The sequence below is a fragment of the Zonotrichia albicollis genome, chromosome 10 (assembly GCF_047830755.1).
Source record: "Zonotrichia albicollis isolate bZonAlb1 chromosome 10, bZonAlb1.hap1, whole genome shotgun sequence".
Taxonomy (NCBI): domain Eukaryota; kingdom Metazoa; phylum Chordata; class Aves; order Passeriformes; family Passerellidae; genus Zonotrichia; species Zonotrichia albicollis.
Genome location: NC_133828.1, coordinates 24,272,330 through 24,291,631, shown reverse-complemented (window position 1 = coordinate 24,291,631; position 19,302 = coordinate 24,272,330). Strand labels below are relative to the sequence as shown.

General features: G+C 39.3%; 1 protein-coding gene across 6 annotated transcripts in view; it reads left to right on the top strand.

Annotated features, from left to right (window-relative positions):
• Nucleotides 1-19,302, top strand: part of OSBPL6 (oxysterol binding protein like 6) — an 86,977-nt gene that overhangs the window by 3,767 nt on the left and 63,908 nt on the right. The window contains exon 2 of one of the 6 annotated variants that reach the window (XM_074548429.1): nt 1,359-1,477. The exons of the other annotated variants lie outside the window; for them this stretch is intronic. The gene's annotated coding sequence lies outside the window, so the exon portion shown is untranslated. The remainder of the gene's footprint in view (nt 1-1,358; nt 1,478-19,302) is intronic. 6 annotated transcript variants of the gene reach the window in all.

Here is a 19,302-nt window from a genome sequence, read left to right as displayed (position 1 = left end):
CCAACGAGCTCAGGTTGCCCAAAGAAGAGTCTGTATGAAGCCTGTGCCATGGAGTGGGGCCTGCCTGCTCAGACAGAGGCGGCCTTGGCTGCATCTGCCCAGCAGCAGCTGACCTGATCAATCCTGGAAAATGAAAGGCAATAGAAGGGCTTTGCTCTGTAGCAGTTCCTGCTTCCTGCAAAATGTTTCCAGCGGGAGCCTGAAGAGTTGCAGAAATGTTGGTGCTGATTGACCTTAGATATGGGCAGTGGAATTGGTGAGACTTTCATGGCTCATGCTGACAGTTTAAATCAGAAAGGGCTAAATAATAAATAAATGAGAAAGAAATTTAAGCAGTAGCTCCAGGTGTGGGGGAGCATGGGCCATGCCACTAGGAAGGGAACAGCTTGGTGTGAGGTCCAGGCCACTGGTCAGCACTTGGACACACTGAGCAGCTGGAGTGAGCGTTCTGTTCCTCAGGGTCTCTTGTGGCAGCATCACCTGGCTCTTGATTTTTGTGTGTCATGGGATAGACAGGCTGGGATAGAAATGCCACACTCATCCCGCTTAATATAACATGACTATATTTTATTCAGATTATATGATGCAATGATGTCTCTCAATTCTTGTTGCTACCCCAACCTCTTCCCCTGTGACAAACCCAGTATGGATAAGGTGATGTTAAATGGAATTTAGGTCAAGAGAAGTTTCTGTTAACATCCTACAGAAATGGTTCAAGGCTGGTGATTCTTCTTGTTTCCTCTCTGCCTTTACTGTGTCTGCCCTGTGTGTGGTCAGCCTGCATCTGCAGTGGGACTGCAGGTGCACTCTTGCTCCCATTTGTACTTTATTAGGATTTTTATAGCTGACTTTCTCTGGAATCTGTGGCATCTTTTTGATCTTTTTTCAGGAAAGCAGCATTTAACTGTTTCTTCCCTTCTGCCTTTGAAAATCAAATTCAACCTTGTTTGGAAAGAAATGGCAATGTTATAGGAGAAGTGGGAGAGAAATTAACCTAGAGAGACTGTGGCTCATCTTCCTAGATTGCAATTTTTGAGATTTTAGCCACAAGATAAAAGTTTCTTTAATAAATTTATTTTCAGGGAAAATGGTGGAGAGGAACTTATAAAAGAAAAGCAGTTGGTATTTAGGGAGCCAGTTAGCTGTGTTGTCACATGGTAAGGATAGATCTAGGGAAAATGGAAAGGCAGAATCATTGATGGAGAGCTACAGAAATGGCAAGAAATGGACTAGATAAAGGGACTTTGATCTTGAAAATGGGAAGCTGGAGTGGTTAGTTCAGTGACAAATGTTTCTTTCAGAGTAGAGTGGGTCAGCTGGGTGAGAAAGTGGTGGCTAATGGTGGAAATCATACTTAGTTAAAAGGAAGAAGCTTCAACATAAAGCAACTTGCTGAGATCCCAAACAGCAGCAGTTGGTGTTGAGTCATCGTGAATCCCTCTGACCCCAGTGTGAACATGACATATACATCCCTCTGGTAAGTAATTATGTTGCTTTTCTGTTTAAGTCCATGCTTCTGGAATTTATTCTGTTTCTGGAGAACAAGCTTCACAAGGTGCTTGCCAAAAACAGGATAGGAATGATGTGAAATAGAGCTGTAGAGCAGTCAGAAGATGAGTCTGTCTGTAGCCAGACAAATTATTTTTCATTCTGTGTAATGACTGAAGAATGCAAAAATCCATCTCCTTTCCCCCCTACCCCTTCCTGTCAGTTAAATACAAGTTGTCTTTCCACATTCACCTGTGCCTGACGACTCTGTGTGTAACTTCTAGGAGGTATAGGCAGGTCACAGTTGCTACCTGGTGTAATATTCCTGGGTCACAAAATCACGGGCAAAAATAATGCATTCTCTGACTGAAGGGAAAAAAAAGGAGTTCTCTAACTCTCCCTAACTGTGACCTATATTGTGTGGGTGTGCAAATATGCTGTGGAAAGCTAAATGTAAATTACATGCTGTTCCACTGAGCGGGCTTTTCTTGGTTCTCCTAATAATTGGTAGCGTAGCCTACATACAAAACCCCTGGTCAGTTTGCCGTATGCAATTCAGTGACATGCAAGGCAATGCAATTATTATTTGCAATGCAAAATAATCTTTAAAAAATCCAAACAAGGTTTTTTTTCTAGTAGCTGCATACTCTGCCTCTTGCCCATTCACCATAAATACTGTTTTGTGACAGAGCTTGCAATTAATAACAAGAGTGGCTTCTGTCTCTAATTGATACAATAATGGTTGTTCTTTCTTTTGATGTATATTGAGGATTATTGGAGGAGGCCTCAAACCAAGTCAGAAATGAGGGTTAGAATTAGCCCAGCTGACCAGCCCTGAGAGCCTTACAGGACTCCCCAGTAGCTCCACAGGGTTGTGCAGTATCTGTGAGTTTAAGGGAAAGAAACAGAAGTAATCTGTGATATGCTTTTGAATTGCCATTTCTGGTGATGCAAAGGTTGTGGTTGGATGTGCAGATGCTCTGAAATGTAGCGATGACATGGCAGCTTGGGTTCATAGCTCCTACCCTTTCCATCACAGCTGCTGTGTGTCTGCCTGCTGCAAATCTAAATTTTCTGAGCTACATTCAGGAGAGGAGAGGGTGTCAGATTTTCTTGCCTTTAAAATGAATGAATTCCTATTCATCAGTTTCTTTGGGTTTTCATAGTGTTTTGGCCAAAACAATGTAAGATCAATCTAGAAAGAGTTGGTTCAGCTGAAACAGCCAGTTGCAATCATGTGGCCTTTCCTAAAGCTGTGATATTTTTCTTAATACCCTTGGGTTTGGGTTTCCAGCTGAGATGCTCAGCCCAGTTCTGCAGAGGCCGTGTACCAGATCCCTGCTCATGGTTCTCCTGGTGTTTTGTGCCCTGCTGAGTGCCTCGTTTTGCTCCCAGCTCTATGACCTTTGCAGAGCCAAACACCCACTTGTCCTCTCTGACGGGAGCACATTCTGATAGCTGGAATGTGGCTCTGTATCAGGGCAGCACGGGGCACAGAGGGAAGGAAGGAGAGAGGGATTGTTGCCTCCAGCTCTGATTCCTGCTGCCTGCCCAGCCCAGAGCTGCTCTGGCCCTTGGCTGCTGCCTTGTGGGGCAAAGGCACACAGATACTATCATTCTCTGCCACCTTATGGTATTTCTGGTGAAATTACCTTCTGATATATTCATAATTAGATTTTCAATGTTCTTCAGCATTTTTAAAGATTTATTCCGTGTTTTCAGATTTTTATGCTTTCTTCTTAACTTTGTGAGCACTTTAGCTCAATCATTTTGTGTAAAGCTGTCAAATACTAGTCATAAACCTGTGCTGTATCTCTTTAATATTCTATATATTATTGACTATTTGAATTATTTTAAAGTTACACAGAATTATTTTGTAAAGTATGAATCCATTGACTTTAGAATCTACATTTTCTTCATTCTTTTTCACATCTTTTTGTAGTAAATCAGTAAAAATAATTTCAAAGATGGAGTAAGGAATAATGCTGTGTAAAATATAGGTAGATAATAATAATAACTTGATAAACATGGAGAATTTCCCCTAAGGGAGCAGCTCTAGCTAACACCAGATAAAGGGGTTTACATACAGTGAACTAGAACTATTGAGGTTGTGATTGATGTATATTAGGCTCATAGATGTCTATAGAAAAAAGGCAGTATCTCATAAGAAAGTTTTTTTTTTAATGCCATTGCATAAGTTCAAAGGTAATGAACATAGTTAAAAATGTTTTTGTTTTGTGTTTTGCTTTGTCTGGTTGTGGGCACTGTGCTCGGTGCTGAGAAACACTGATTGTGCTTGTGGGGGGTATGGCAACATCAGAGATTTTATTCTGCAACATCTATGGCAGCCTTCCCATTTTGGAAACTAGTGGAAACAAACTGCTCTTAAGGCTGCAGCTATCTTGAGGAACACATAGTTCTGCTTTCTTGGCTGATTCTTGGGTGGTTTGCCATGAAAAATGTGTCATAGCTGTGTGATATAACACTGAGAAAAGCACCAGCATTGCTAAATCTGTTTGTAGGTGAAATCTAATTTCTTATAAAGAAATGTAATGAGTACAAACTTATTTTTAAAACTAATTTTTTAAAATGCAAATGCACCAGGGGTGTGTTCATCCCTTCTGGCTTTCCAGCGCTGACATCTTCCACAGCTCTTGTCCTGTTCGTCGCTCTGTCTGTCCTGCACGGCCACTCCCCTTTAGCTCTGTGCTCCTGGAGCTGCAGACCTGTGCCCAGCTCCCTGCTCCTCCTGGGGCACAGGCACGTCCTCTGGGCCAGGCTGGTGCTGCTCCATGCCTGCTCCCCCAGCTGCCACCCTGTTTGCTCCTCTGAGACCCCTGGGGGGCACTGCCAGCGCTGGGGGCATAAAAGGGAGCAAAAGGCCTGGATGCTCACGGTGCAAGCATACCAAGGAAAATGGGTTGTTTTCCTACCATCTCTTATGCCTAGAAGCAGTGTAATGTGCCATTTCTTAATAGCAGCAAGTGAAATATTATTGCACTTTAGGTTGGTGTTTCTGTCAAGGTGGGTTATACATCTCAGCCGTGCTGAAGCAGATTTAAACATAATGGTGCAACTTCCAAATGCAGGTTTCTCATTTAGGAGGACAAGTCTGAACAGAAATAAATGTCTGTATGTGTTGTGGGACCCAGAAAGTAATTCAAGCTCTGAAATTTTTCTTTTTAAGCAGTCTTGGTATGCTGCAAAAATGAATTTAAAATCTTTAGTTACCCACGGGCAACAGCACAGAAAATCAATACTTTTTCAGCTAATGTCAATTTTTTTCCATTAAAAGATAAATGAGGAAGTGTGAAGCTTCCAGTCTTCTCAGACTTCTGTGTGCTTCCCAGACAGCTGGTTTTAATTTATCTTTATATTTTGTATAGTGTGTACTTAGTGCTTGTCATTCCCATGGCCAGCCATTGCTTGTACTTATGAATTAAATAATCAAATAATGATGCAACTGTGTATGTTTTAAAAGCCTTTGTTCAGCTAAGAGGGTGAATGTTTTATTTGAGGAAATTAAAATTTGTAGGAAACTGAAAATTATCCCTATCATGGCTTAGATTTTTACTTACTTGGGAATGTGCTGGCTCATGTTATCTTTGTAGTCACTGACATTTATCACTGTTTAAGTACTGGTGCTTTGGAGGGTCTGGTCTCACGTTTAATTTTTATAAACAAAAATATTATGAGACATAATAGGCATTTTACAAATAATTTCAAGGGCTAAAACATAAATATTTGAAGGGAATGAATGGACTGTAGGTTTCAAACTTCTGCTATAGACTTCTACTCTGTGCGGCCTTTTGTCTTCTGAGGGTCTGACTGGGGAAGTCTGATGGGAAAGTGGAGACCACTGCCCTGGATCTGTAGAGTGAAAAAAAAAGGAAAATGACCTCCCTAAGTTTTCCAAATGCACAGGCAAAGGCCTGCTTTTCAAAATAGGTACAGTTTTCCTGTTTCAGGATGCTTGTTAAAAATCAGGGAAAATAAGGATAAATTTGAAATTTTTTTTCCAGAGCACTGCAATTTCCAACTGAATATCTACAGTGCTGTTTTCCGCTCATTTTTAAGCTGCCTTTTAGAATTTTTATAATTGGAAAGCTGTCCCAAAACATATTTATCAGGTGCCTCTATGTAGCAGTAATGCAATTAACCTTACAAGTCCTTTGTACTTCCTTAGTGTATTTGCTTGGTAGTCTTTCAAGAATTACTTTACTGCTATTTTCTGGTGTTGATTAATTTTGGAGCAGGTATTGCATACAGCAGGAGAGTTTCTCTTCTGTATAAATGGCTGTGGGCATCTTGGCTGAGGTTACTGACACATATTTGGCTAAATGCTGATTTACCAGCTATTGTGAAGGACTGAAGAATGTTGAAAAAATTAACTGAGTTACTTAAGAAAATTACTGTTGTCCTTACAGCTGGAGTGATTTCTCCTCTCAAGGAAGAAAAAGAAATTGCAACAGAAAGTGAAAGTCAGTATTGCCATTAAACAAATGTCAAGGGTAACAAAATACTGTACTATTTTGAGGTATGAAATTGTCCTAAAGTGCCTTAAAAAAAAAGCGTCTAAGTTCAGTATCTTGTTCATCCTGTGGCAATATACACATTAATGAAAAGTTTGAATGGGAAGATACTGTCTCACTTTTGAGTAGAACTTGGGTGCTCTAATTCAGTTTTCTGGTATAACTTTCTCAAGATATATTTATTTATGATAATGAAAAAAAAGTACTATGAATGATGATAAAAATCTTTTTGGGATAATATTTACGTATATCACAATAGATTTTCACTGTCTAAAGGATAGATGACTCAGAATCAATGCTTTTTATTCTAATGAATTTACAAATACTGAGTTGTCCTTACCTGAGTTTATAATTTGCGAACAAGGAGCAGAGGGAGAAATTTCATATCTATTTTTACAGTTATGGTATCTTTTATGGCATTTAATATTTTATTAGCATTTTATTGTTTATGCTTCTGGCATTAATCTTGCATAAAGTATTCTTTACAGGGCCATTCTTATCCCTAGATGTTGTTGCCAGACAATGGTAGGAGATTTTTTCAGTAACTAAGAAATAGTAGGCAACAGGAAGCTTAAAAAGGAGATGCTGAACTTCAAACCATGAATTATATGGCCTTAGAAGTTCAGAAAAACCTGAGGACTCGAGTTGAGCCTCTGACAAATTGTGAGGGCTGGGGCACATCTCCCATGAAGACAGGCTGGGAGAGTTGGGTTTGTTCAGCCTGGAGAAGGGAAGGCTCCGGGGAGATGTTATAGCCCTGTCCTTGCATAAAGAGGCAGGACAAGGAGCAATTAGAGAAACTGATAAAGGATGGGTTAAGGCCAGATATAAGGAGGAAATCCTTCCCTGTGAGGGTGGTGAGGCCCTGCCACAGGTTGCCCAGAGCAGCTGTGGCTGCCCCATCCCTGGCAGTGTCCAAGGCCAGTTTGGACAGGGCTCTGGGCAGCTCCATCAGCTCTAGTGAAAGGTGCCCAGCCCATGGCAGACAGCTGGAACCTGATGATCTTTAAGGTCCTTTTCACTCAAACCATTCTGTGGTTCTTTATGTAGGCTTTCATTGCTAGCAGAATATGAAGTGAACCCTTCTATTCTTTTTTCTGCTTTGGTGGTGGTGCCTAAATCTCCTGTTTAATAAATGTGTGATTCCTGAAAAGAAAAAAGGGGACGCTTGTAGTTTGGTCACCAGTTTTATTCATGCAAGTTTATCACTAGAATTCTGTCCATATTTTATTGAGGCTATTCTGGAAAATCCAAATTTGTCACCATCTTACATGGGAATAAGAAACTCGGTGTGGGAACAGTGCTCCCTGATTTGTCAAAGTCAGTGAGCAGAGGGAGGAGGAATACTTAATGAACTCAGTTTGACTGGAGTTTGTGTCAGCCAGCACATCTTCTTGGCTCAGCCAAGATCACAGATGAAATCTTATGGTGGTTGTTAACAGCAGAGTTGGAGGTGTGGATGGAATCCTGGCAACTGACGGATTTGTGTTACGTGAGTGAAGTCAGATGTCGTCATGACAGAAAATTTTTGGTATCCTGTCTTGAGTATGAGTGTACACCCAGCAGTGATAAATGCCCCCTTTTCAGGTTGAGAATCAGTCCTTTCAGAATTGCAGGTGAAGGCTGAGCTGCTTCCTTCTGAGAAATCATGATGACAGTAATTGAAACAATCAGATTTATGTTCAGCTCCTTACTGCTGGAGGTCTTTTTGTTATCTTTAACTCAGTGTTAATTTAGGTCACCCTTTAGTCTAAGTAAAAGAGACCACAAATGCTTTTTCTCTTGACTCTATGTCTGTACAGAATGTCTAGAGGATGCTGTTCATTTTGGTGCTAGTGTATTTTATGAAATATCTGTTTGATATGAGACTGAAAGGGCTCTTAAAATATTTTGATAGCTTACAGTACACATTTATTTATTTTGGGCATCTTCCTGTATTCTTGCATTTATGTATAGTACCAAGTCCTTAAAAAATGCTTGTTTCATTGGCAATCATCAGGGATGCACAAGTGCAGCAAGAGCCTGTGAGTCTCTAATATCTCTGTCCTGCAGCTTGAAGGGTGCAAGCAGTGTCCTCCTTGAGTCCTCCTGAGACAGATGAGGAGCGATGTGTGCAGTAAACTTCGAGGTCTGCCCTTAAATACTGTACAAGAAGTGTGTTCCAAAAATTAGCTCACAATTGAAAACAGAATGCAAATAGAAAAAAACACACAAGAGTTACCTTTTTCTTTGTAACACCAAATTTGTGCAAGTAAAGTTATAGCTCATCATTTGCTCACACAGCTTTTCACAAAATTAGCACACTTCCAATAGAAGTAGTTGTAAGTGCAAGTCTTTAATTTTCCTGTTATTTATCTTCTGAATACAGTCCACCAATGTCATTTGTTTCATTAATGTTTCAGAGTGCATAATAATTTATAATAGAGAAATGTGACTGCCCTTGTCTCTTCCTCCAGGCTTAAATAACAATGTTTTGTCATATCTATTTATATTCTGTATGTTAAAGTGTCATTATGAACCTGAAAATGCCTCTGAGTATGTTTTGTGGAAATTCAAAGCCCCTGAGTGACAGTGGCAGGACATTGTTGACCTTGTTGGTGTGTTAAGTACTAGTGGCTGTGTTTTGGGAGGCAGCACATCTTGATAGTCAGTTTTTTGTGATGTGAGCCTCTCATATGGTCTTGTTCAAGTGTTCCCAGTGGTAAAATAATCTGCTTGCTTATGTTAGAGACCTGGAGTGCTTTCCTCAGATAGGGGAACATTTCTGAAAAGGTGAAACACATGGAAGGAGCCACCCACTGTGGAAACAATGGAGGCTAAGAAAGTTATTTTGCCAAAAATAGTTGCAAGTACATGCAAATCTAGCTAAACAAGCAGTATGTGAGAGCTTTCTGACCAGTTGTGGATAAACAAGTACAAGATTTCTACAGTTATCTCTTATTCTGTATAGTGGGAGCCACTCCCAGGCCTTGGGAACCGGGACTGTCTGTGGGAGAAAAATAGTTAAGACAGCATCCTTTGAAAAATACAGCTGATGAGTTTGAAAATATTTTTTGCCTCCCCTAGACATGAAAGATGAGCACAGGCTGGATGTGGTGCATTAGGGCTGCTGAGCCTGGTGTCCTGCCCTTGGCAGTAACTCAGGGCAGGGAGCACAACATCCTGCCCTCACCAAGCCTTTCCAAGTCTGCTGTTGGACTAAAAAGTGTCCCAGGGAGCTCAGAATACCTATTTCCCCCACCTAGTTGGTCCAGTCTCTTCCTAGACCTTAAATGTAGCATGTGTATGTGCGTACTATAGAGTGCAGTATGTGTGGGCTTGAAGAAACCCACAGACATCCCATTCAGTAATGGGGGCTGGGGAAACTCCTGGTACGTGGCAGACACCAAAGTGAAAACAGAGTAAACACAATGAAAAGAAAAAATTGGGTCATTTTCCATCCTTCTGGTAGCTTTAGAGGATAGGCTGTAAGTTTCTGCATGGCTCTGGGACCAAGGGAAACCAGGGAGGTCCGGGTGGATCTGTGCCTCCTGTGGGCCCTGCAGAAAGTAGAGACAGTACAGGGATCCACAGAAGAGGATTTGTGACTCTGTTGGTTTAGGAAGTGCAATTTATTGGTTTGTTGTACTCAGAAAAGTGCTTCCGTTTTGTGCCTTTGTTACTGAATCTGGATTAAGTTTAACAAATATTTTTCATAAAAGGAAAAAGGGAGAAAATTTTGAAAAAATGGAATTTTATCCGAATACATTTTCAATGAAATGTTCGTTTTGGTGTGTCTTGATGTTTAAAAGTATTTTTAACTTGAAATTTCTCCTTTCTTCCTCCTCTTGGTTTCTGAACTAAAAAAGAATCTGCTTTTCATGCAGCCAAAATAGGTTCTTTTTTCAGTTAAGGATTTGAGGTTTATGAAACATGTCAATAAACATGCCCAGGGAAAAACTTGCTTGTTCCAAAAATATAAGGCAGACTTTTCTAGTTACGAAAAGTCATCCTAGCATATGGTGTGTTTCTTTTAAGATGCAAAATATACATATACTGAGATGAACCCTCTGGAGGAACTTTGAGGCAGTAGCTCTTGCTCTTAAAGCTTCTATCTTCATTTGTTTCAGCAGACATTTACATTCTGAAGATTTTTCTTCCCAATTTCTAAAAGATGTTCATGGTGCCCTGCCAAACTGTTGTTGACAATCTGTTTCTTGTAGGATACTGTTATATATAAATAGCGCCTTTTTTATCTCTAATTTTTCAAGCCAGGAGAAACATTCAGATTTGCTTTCAGCATGAGTCTGGAATAACATTGTCTCTGGCATAGTAGTTGTTGTAGTCTTGTATGACAACTGTTGTACACATTGTTTTACACGACTGAGGCTGCAGAGTGGATGGGTTTTCTGTGTGTTTGGCGTGTTTGTGCTCGCAGGGCTGCCTGATGTGCTCGTTCAGTGCCTCACTTGCCGTGGCAGCAACCTGTGTGCCGTGCCACCACGCTCCTGGGACCTTTGACAGACCAGCAAAATAACCCATCCTGTTTTCTCAACATCCCCAAAGCCAATTAGGAATGGTTGCCTGAGCAACATAACATCGTTGTCCAGTGCCACAGGGAAGGCTGAGATGCCAGTTGGACTGTTCTCCCAGAAATGGCACGCTTCCATGCGCAAACCGCGAACTAGCAAAGGAATGTTTTCGCTTCCCATTTGTTTTTCATCTTTGCTTGGACTCTCTTCTGCTGAAGTGGTAGAAAATAAGCAAAGGCATAGAGTAAACAGAGGAGTAGAGGATAAAAAAAAAGGGCAAGATGAACAAAGAAAGGAATCCTGTGGGAAAGAGAGGTGGGGATGCTCTGCGTTTTGGATATAGGAACAAAGAAGTGGAAAAAATCTGGCAGAAAAGATTGTCCATGTGGAAGAAGCGCTTAAACAGAATAAAATCATTTATAAAAGGAATGAGGGAGAAAGAAAACATGGGCAATGCTGGAGGAGCAGTGTAAATGGGTAAAAATGGGAAATATCTTATTTTCATGCATGTAATTGCTCTTACATTAAAGCTGTATTAACTAATGAGATTTGTTAAATCTGTTTTGCTGAAAAATCTGTATTTCAGGTTCTGATGTTACTATTTGTTTTAGTTTTTGTTAATTATAAAGAAACCAACTGACTTATTGATGCTTTGATACTTGGGTAAGTTTCCCTAAAACAAAACCTACCAAAGATCTCCTCTGGATTCAGTTGCTCATTGATCCTGTGTGGTTAAGGCCCACTTGTATTTTGCAGCCGACAGCTCACAAGGGAGCAATATGGCTGGTATCACATCTGTCTGCCTTTCTTCTTCTCAGCTTGAATGAAGAAATACCTATTTACAGCTAGGATAACTGTGGGGAGGCCTTGGCACCCGTCCAGACAAAGGGCTCACAGTCACGTCTCTACATCACACAGAGCTCCTCTAGCTACTTTCCTGCTGTTAACCCACCTAATTTTCCTTGTTTTATGCATATATAGCCTGTGAATTTTTGGATAGCTCATGTGCTGTATGAAATACTTGTTCCATCTGTTCAGAGCATTTGAGCTTTATAATAAATTCAGAGCAATTAATAGGTTTAGAACTGGACTATTTTTTTTTAGCCAGTGAAGAATTATGTGGAAGCCTTTCAAAATAAAAGATAAGCTGTGAGAAGAGAATAACAAAATAAACTAAATAGGAAATAAGGAATACTGAAACTAGATGATTTTTAAGGTCCCTTCCATCCCAAACCATTCTACAATTCTATGAAAAATTTTCTTTCAGTGTTTTTCCTGAGCGGGGTGTATGGTTTTGAATTTTTACTACCTGAGGTCTCTTTAGGAGTCAGTTTATTTTGCCACTTAGGTGCTAGCTTGTTCAATTTTTACAGAAAGTTATTCCTTGTCCAGAAGTGTTTGTGTTCTACTTCAACATCTTTTCTGCTGTGTAATTTCATTATGAATGATGTAATCTTTAAAGCTTTTATTTTTCCTCTCCAGTAGCGTGGTTTGATGGCATCAAAAAAAAAAAAATGTACAATTGAGGTGTGTTCTAATATATTAAAATCTCATTTTTGCTGGTTGCTGTAGTGCTCTGCTCTATCAGATGCTTTTAATGTAGCTGCAGCTGTGAGCAGTCACAATGACAAAGGATTTGTGCATGTGCAATTTGGTTTAGAAATCAGAGGTTTATATGTTACAGAGCTCTAATGCCAGCTACAGCAAAGCTCATCTCCTTCCCTAAATAGCTTAATAGTTGACATGAATTTATTTTCTACTTTTCTACTTTTATGGTATCCGACTTCTGTTCCTGTCTTTTTTATATTGTAATCTCACCAACATCTTCTGAAGGAAAGGTAACGTTCTGATGGCTCCATCAGCTTCTTATACAAATATCAGCTACCAAAGTAACAGAAAATTATAAACCCACTCCATAAAAGCACCTATGCAGGTTTCCCTGTCCTGTGTCTCCATTAAGTTTTCAGAACATCCCTCTTAAAAGGACCTGTCTTTTTCTCTTAGAGGATCTGCACTTGGTTAGGGTTCCTTTTTTGCCCTGTGAAGCTTGGTTATAAAGCTGGAAGCAATTGCAGTGACCAGGCACATGAAATAGCCACCCCACTGTGGGAATGGGAGCAGGGTTCTTGTAAGAGCTTCAAGTCTGCCATTGAGAGTTGTTGCTTATTTAAATTTCAAGTCTAAATCAAGGCTAAATGCAGATTTAGGAGGCTAATTTTAGGATGGATCTAGCTAAAAAAAAAAAAAAATTTAGTCTTATGTCTATTTAAAAATAAATAAAATGAAAATATTATGTTTGGTTACACTGTCCTCAGCATAAAGCATCTCTGTTTATATAATAGAGATATTTATTTATTTATTTGAATGAAGAAGAAGAACAGTACATTTTTGAAGTGTAGTTGCAGATAAAATTCTTCATATCTTTAAATGAAGATATGTATAAATGTAATAAATAATAAGCAGAGAGACCTAGGATATTTTTCTTAACAGGAAATAGAATAAATTTTACTGAACTGTTTTGGTTTATTTTTCTCTCTACCTTGGAATAAAAATCTCTTTTATGGTATGTGCACATAAAGATTTATAATTTTTGTGTCTTGACTAAAAATATACATGTATATAAAAATAAGGAAAGGGTTTATTTAGTCTTTACTGCAAAAATTGGTTACTTTGTACTTTGCAAAGCTGTATATTTTATGGGTGGTTCAGTAAATTCTATGTCCTACACCTAGAATTTCTGGTGTTTAAACAATACATTTATGATGGTCTCCTTTTGGAAAACAAAATTATGATTCTGTAATTGTAGAAACCTTTTTTTTCCTCTTCCATTGTCTCCTCTACATGCAGCCTGTGTGATCTTATTTTCCATTCTTCTGACCCCATATTTGTCAGAAGATCTCTATGTATTATTATTTTTATTAGATTAAAATAGAATTCCGGATACATTTTCTGTATGTCTGCTATTGATGTAATTGGGAAGAGACTCTATGGGCTTTCAGAATTTATTTATTTGTGTGTGTTCCTATGCTGGAGTGCCTTGTCATATGCAAGTCAAGCGGCTGGGTGAGTCACTGTGCTGTTCAAGTCAGATTCCAGTCAGCCTCTCCCATCTTACTCAACTCCTTGGTGGTGTATGGTCACTGCTGATGAGTCATCTCTCTCAACTTCCCTGATAAATTCCTGGTATTTCTGAAAAGTTTGTTACTGTGGCAGGTCATACAGAACAAATTGGGATGGAATATTTGCTAGGATGCCTGCCATAACTGAGAGCTGCTAGCTCAGCACTGGCTGCAGAACTTTTGTGTGTAGTGCAGTTCAAAATATCCTTCTAGGACTGACACTTAAAACTTTTTTTAATCACTACTTTTTTCTTAAGAAAAGATGTTCTTTGATGTTTTATCTTTTTATTTTTCAAGCTTAAATAGCAAGAAGGGAGATTTGGTGTGTGAAACAGAGAGCAGCCAACAAGCTCCAAGTGATGCCTAGGTGTTAGAAGGACAAATTACTTGTTGGTAGAATTGCCTTGTTAAGGTTTAAGGCTTGACATGCATCAGTGATCTCAGTGGGTTGCCAGAGCTTGGGAAGAAGGGTAGTGGACACAAAGAAAGCAGAATTTACAAGCCACGAGGACGTATGGCAGAACTCTCAAGGTAAAGACGAAACGAATAAAACAATCTCAGCAACTGTGCTGGATCAGCTCCGACTGGGTACGAGGTGTTTCCAGCAGGGGGAGGTCGGGACCAGACTCAGGATCACGGACCCAGGAAAGCACCGACTCAATGGAGGTGAGAGAGCCCGTGCACTGTTTGGCATAAGAAATGAGAGAATCATTAGCCAATGGAAGATGGAATACTGATTAATAAGAGAGCTATGCAACTTGTAGTCAATACATACAAACTCCTTTGTTTGCTAAAATGTACAACTTGCGAAACGTTTTGCTAGTTGGTGTGCTTGATTTGGGGAATGCCACTGAGCACCCAGGCCTGCCAGCTCCGTCTCTCTCACGTGTGTCATTGTTGGCTAGTTGCACACTGGGTAAAGAGGCTGAATTTTGTGGGCAACAAAACCACCCATGTTATTGAATCACATCACATGCAGCTCTGCAGTGGGCAATAATTCCTGAACATCTGTAAAAATACCTGCTGTGGCCAGAAGTCAGAAATACACCCAACATCATAAATCCTAGTGTGTAAAAATTTCAGAGATAAAAGCAGGAATTATGCTACCAAGAAAGCAAACCTATCACCATTGTGTGGAGGTACCCCTGTGCCTTGGAGGCATATGCCCCAGCTAGGAGCTCATAATTACATATCACAGGCCTTTCTCCTTTCTTTCTTTCTGAATTCTGAACAGCAATGACTGGATAATGCTATACAGTTGTTCAGTGAATATGAGCATGTGAAGAGCTTTTGAGAAATAGTAATTTGATTATCTGTACTAAGAGAAAACAATTTTTTATGATATTTAGAATGCTCAGTTTTCCATTTTGGTACTTGAATAATTATGACTAAAATGCTTTCCCAAAGAAGTAACAATACAGCAATTGACTCATAATTCTGAGGGGCTTTTTCTTTGATGATTTTTGTGTGGCAAGTGTGAAGGTGCTCTTTAAGTGATTTGTATTTTGCCTTAGCCTGGAGCTGCTGCACCCTTATCTCCCATATGGTTTTAAAGAGTTGGTTTGTAGCATTGCAGATGTAAATATGATGTATTTGGTCATTATGTGCTCTATTTGTCCTGGCTCTAACAGTGGCTTTTTCTGGTTCAAGAAAGGCAATGCAAGCAGCATCTGCAGCTTTGAAGCCTTTTTGCAGCAGCTTCAATCTTCATAAGTGTGTCAGATTCTTCCAGTGAATAAGTACTTCACAGCACTGTTTTCTCCTTGGTGGGTTTGCTTTGTATTTGTTGTGTTCCTTAGGAACAAGTCTGTTACTTTTGTGTGATAGATCACGGTGAGGATTTGTGCCTTTTCCATGTATCTTTTGGAGTAAGAAATGAGACCCATTAAATGTCAGTGTTGATTTCAATGAGTCTCACTGGTACCAAATACATACATGTGTAATATCCTTGAACTGGCTGTACTGATACATAGACCTTTTTTTTTTAGTTGCAATTTTGCAAGGTGAGCTTGTACATCAAGATATACTGGAGTTGTCTTTCTCTGAAGAAGGCATCTAGGATTCACCTCTGCTTCTTTGTCTGATGTGTGAATTTGCTACTTAGATAAATAATCTGGGCTTCTTTGATGACAGTTGTCATGTGTAGAAATAGTATTTATATAATAATTGTCTGGGGATGCTTGTAGGTGGTCAGGAAGTGCTGGCATTTCTGGTGGTGCTAGTTAATTCCTGGAAAGAAGTCTTGCTCCTGGAGCTCCCTGCGTATTTCAACCTTCATTTGTAGTTCAGAAGCACAGTGTGACCCAATATGGATGTGGTGTTTTTCCCTTTCCCTGAAGTTTTGTCAACACTTCACTTTGAAAGCATTTATTAAATCATCTCAATTAGGATGCATTTTTTCATATTACAGGATAAAATCTGTGTATTAGAGCAAAAGTATTTTTGGGAAGCCAGTAATAACTGGCTTTTGTGACATTTCAGCTCACCAGATGTGCAAACAGTAAAAGTATAAAGCATTACAGGATAAATATTTCAAATTAGAATAGTTAGTGTCACTGTGACTAAAACTTAATTTTTCTGTGTGCCTGTAGAGTTTAGGGCACTGCAGAATATCCCTGGTACTGCAGAGTGGAGCATAGGCAGTGAGTCATAAATGCTCTCCTGCCTTAACAGTCTTCAGAAGGGAGGGTAATGGAAGTGTGGTGTTCCTGAGTCCTGGCTGCTTTCCAGGGGCTTTCAGGCAGAGCAGAGTGGCAGCAGTCACAGTGGCTTTGTGTTGGCAAAGCTTTCATTGATTCCATGGGTCACACCAGCACCTTTTCTTTTCTAGGATGGCAGACCAGTAACTGGTGTTGGTGAAGGGTGAGATTTGGTTGCTGTCAGTTGGCTTTTAATGTGTGACTCAGTGGGCTCTGGCCATTCCCAAGTTTTGAATTACTGCTCTTGTATTTGACGTGGGTGTGCCAGCTTTGCCAGGTAGGAAATTACTAACATTCCTTTTAGAAATGAAATTATGAATCCTGGGTTTATGCTGATATGGAAATGTGCTAAACCAAACAAAGATAGGAACTTTTAAAAAACATCCCACATTCCTCTAATTTCTGCCTCTTATATCTCTTTTATTTCCAAGCATAATAAAAAATTACTGTAAAGGTTTATTGGGTTTTTTTTTCCTGGCATAATATTGTATAATTTTTTCCAAATGCTAGATAAGGGCTGTTTGGATATTTGCAGATCCATAAGCCACTACCCTTATTGTATTGAAAAAACAGCTCAAAGAGAGCTACTTCAACCTTCTTGCACAATTAAAATGCCATTAAATAGATGCAGGCCTGTAGGGACAATACTGCAGAATGTAGGTGTTGTTTCTGTCCTGATTTTTAGTTGTAGAATGTCTCTTTGCTTTTACATCTTAATATGTTCCCACGCTTAGTAATCCAGAGAGAGAAATGTAATTGCATGCAATTTCTGTTTCTCTTGGAGTAGTAGTTCATACTTTGGAGTGTGGGTTTGGTGGTGGCTTTTTCTTTTAGGGGGACTGTGAGTTAATTACTCAATTGCAGTGAACTGAATGAAGAGGACAAGTATGGACCTGATGACAAAGTCCTCTGTTCTTCACTTTCTAATGTGATGCTTTGAGCTCCCCAATTTCACTAAATCTACTCTACTGGAAGTGGCCATGGCACTTTATCATTTCCAAGGAAGCAAAAGAAGACCAGTGTCCAGATGGTCAGTGCCAGGCACTTCACTTACCCCTGCTCTTGTCAGGATGCTCCAGCAGGTCCATAGGATGGCTCAGTAGAGATGGTGCTGTGCAGTGTACACAGCAGGTAGATCAAGGAGAATTGAACTGATAGTTGTGGACTACCTAGAAAATTCTAGTTATAGCTTCTTCATAGTAAAGAATAATAGATTTCTTTTCAAGTTTTTGATTACTGTTTATCATCATGTATTGCATTCAGGGCAGCATAAGGAATCAGAGCTTTTTCTACAGTTCTTTTTGTCTTGCATTATTTTCAGCTTCAAAATTGTGGAGAGAGAGGTCCAGGTAACTGATCCTATACTGGAGCTTCTGTTTGTGGCAGACTTTCACGTGCCATTAGTTGAGGTGACATTTTCCTTTTGATTTGTAACTAAAAATCTTATCCCAGTGTTGTGTAACAAAAAGTAGGAGTATTTTAGCTGATGATGTGAACCTATTCAGTGTCAGCAGGTTGGTTTTTGCCCCTTTTTTTTATGCAGTAAAATCATGATTAGAGTTTTAAAGGCAACAGTAGTAACTTATGCCACTCTGGAACAGATAATATATTTATATTTGGAAGATTCTTCAAGAAAGTGGTACCTCAAGTCTTTGGCTCTATTCCATTTGATTGAATGTACCATTACTGGAATTTTTCATCATAATTTAGGAGATGAGTCATTTCTGATTAGACAAAGAGCAAAGAATCAATCTATAAAGAAACCCAAGATTTGAAATGACAGTCACAACAGACTAAAATAAGGAAGTGTTGGAAACCTGGATATGTAATTCTGTGGCATCTCCATTTAACATGCTTTTATTTGTCTAGTGAATGAAATGATAAAGAAAACCCTTGAAAATCTATCTCCAATTAATAAAAGCTACTGTCAATATGGTAATAGAATGAATGCTTTAATGAACTATTCTTTAACTGGTTCTCCTTGTATAACCAGCAGTAGTTCACTTAATGCAATAGTACAATATATGATAGGCTTTTTTCTGCTAGATTCTTTGAACTGTTGACTTTCAGTTTACTTCCCTTGGGACAGTGAGGTGGTGATTGCCACACAAATATATACAGGTGGTAGCAGAAGAAGAGGAAGGCAGCAGAAATGGAGTGACAGCCCTTTTGCTCTGATGCGTAGACCATACAAATGTGAAGCCCTTATGGTTTCTTTGATGTAAAAGTCACAGAAAAAGGCCTTATTACTTGTCCTTTATCATGTTGTGAGGATTTACAGAGCAGCTCATCACCATCAGTGCCATTGTCCTTTCTGTGCGAGGTACAGTTGCAATCTACATTCCCTGGTATTGGCCTTGCCAGCAGTCACAAGCCATTCAAAAATCAGTGATTTTTTTCTTTGAAAACATCTTACTGAAGTGCCAGCTACAGTTTGGTGAAGCCCTCAGAGCAGCAGGAGATGGAAGAGGAGAAAGTGAGATATTTGTGATGGACAAATGTACGTAGCTTCCTAAAGGACTTGAGAAAACATGCAAATATTTTAATAAAATGAAACAATATTAGACTTATTATATATATATATATTATATATACTGGGTACTTGCATTTGCTTAATGTTTTAAAGTCAAGGGAAGTAGCTGAATATTTGCTATGTACACACAGAAAAATGAAAACTGGGAGTATTTAAGATGATGTTTCTTTCACTTGTACTTTCTTATGCATCTTCCCCATTTAGAGGACAGGCTGGGTTAATAATTTTGTCTGAGTCAAATTTCAAAGAAAATGTGTAAATTAGGTTATAACATATCCTTCTCTTATTACCTTCTGTGCTATATAGTGCTGCAATTGGGAATATTGTAGTCTTAATCTTACACTAAAGTTGCTGGATAATCGTTTTATTGGATTTTTGTCTCCTTTCCAGCTGAAGACATCATTACCTCATCTTAGGAGG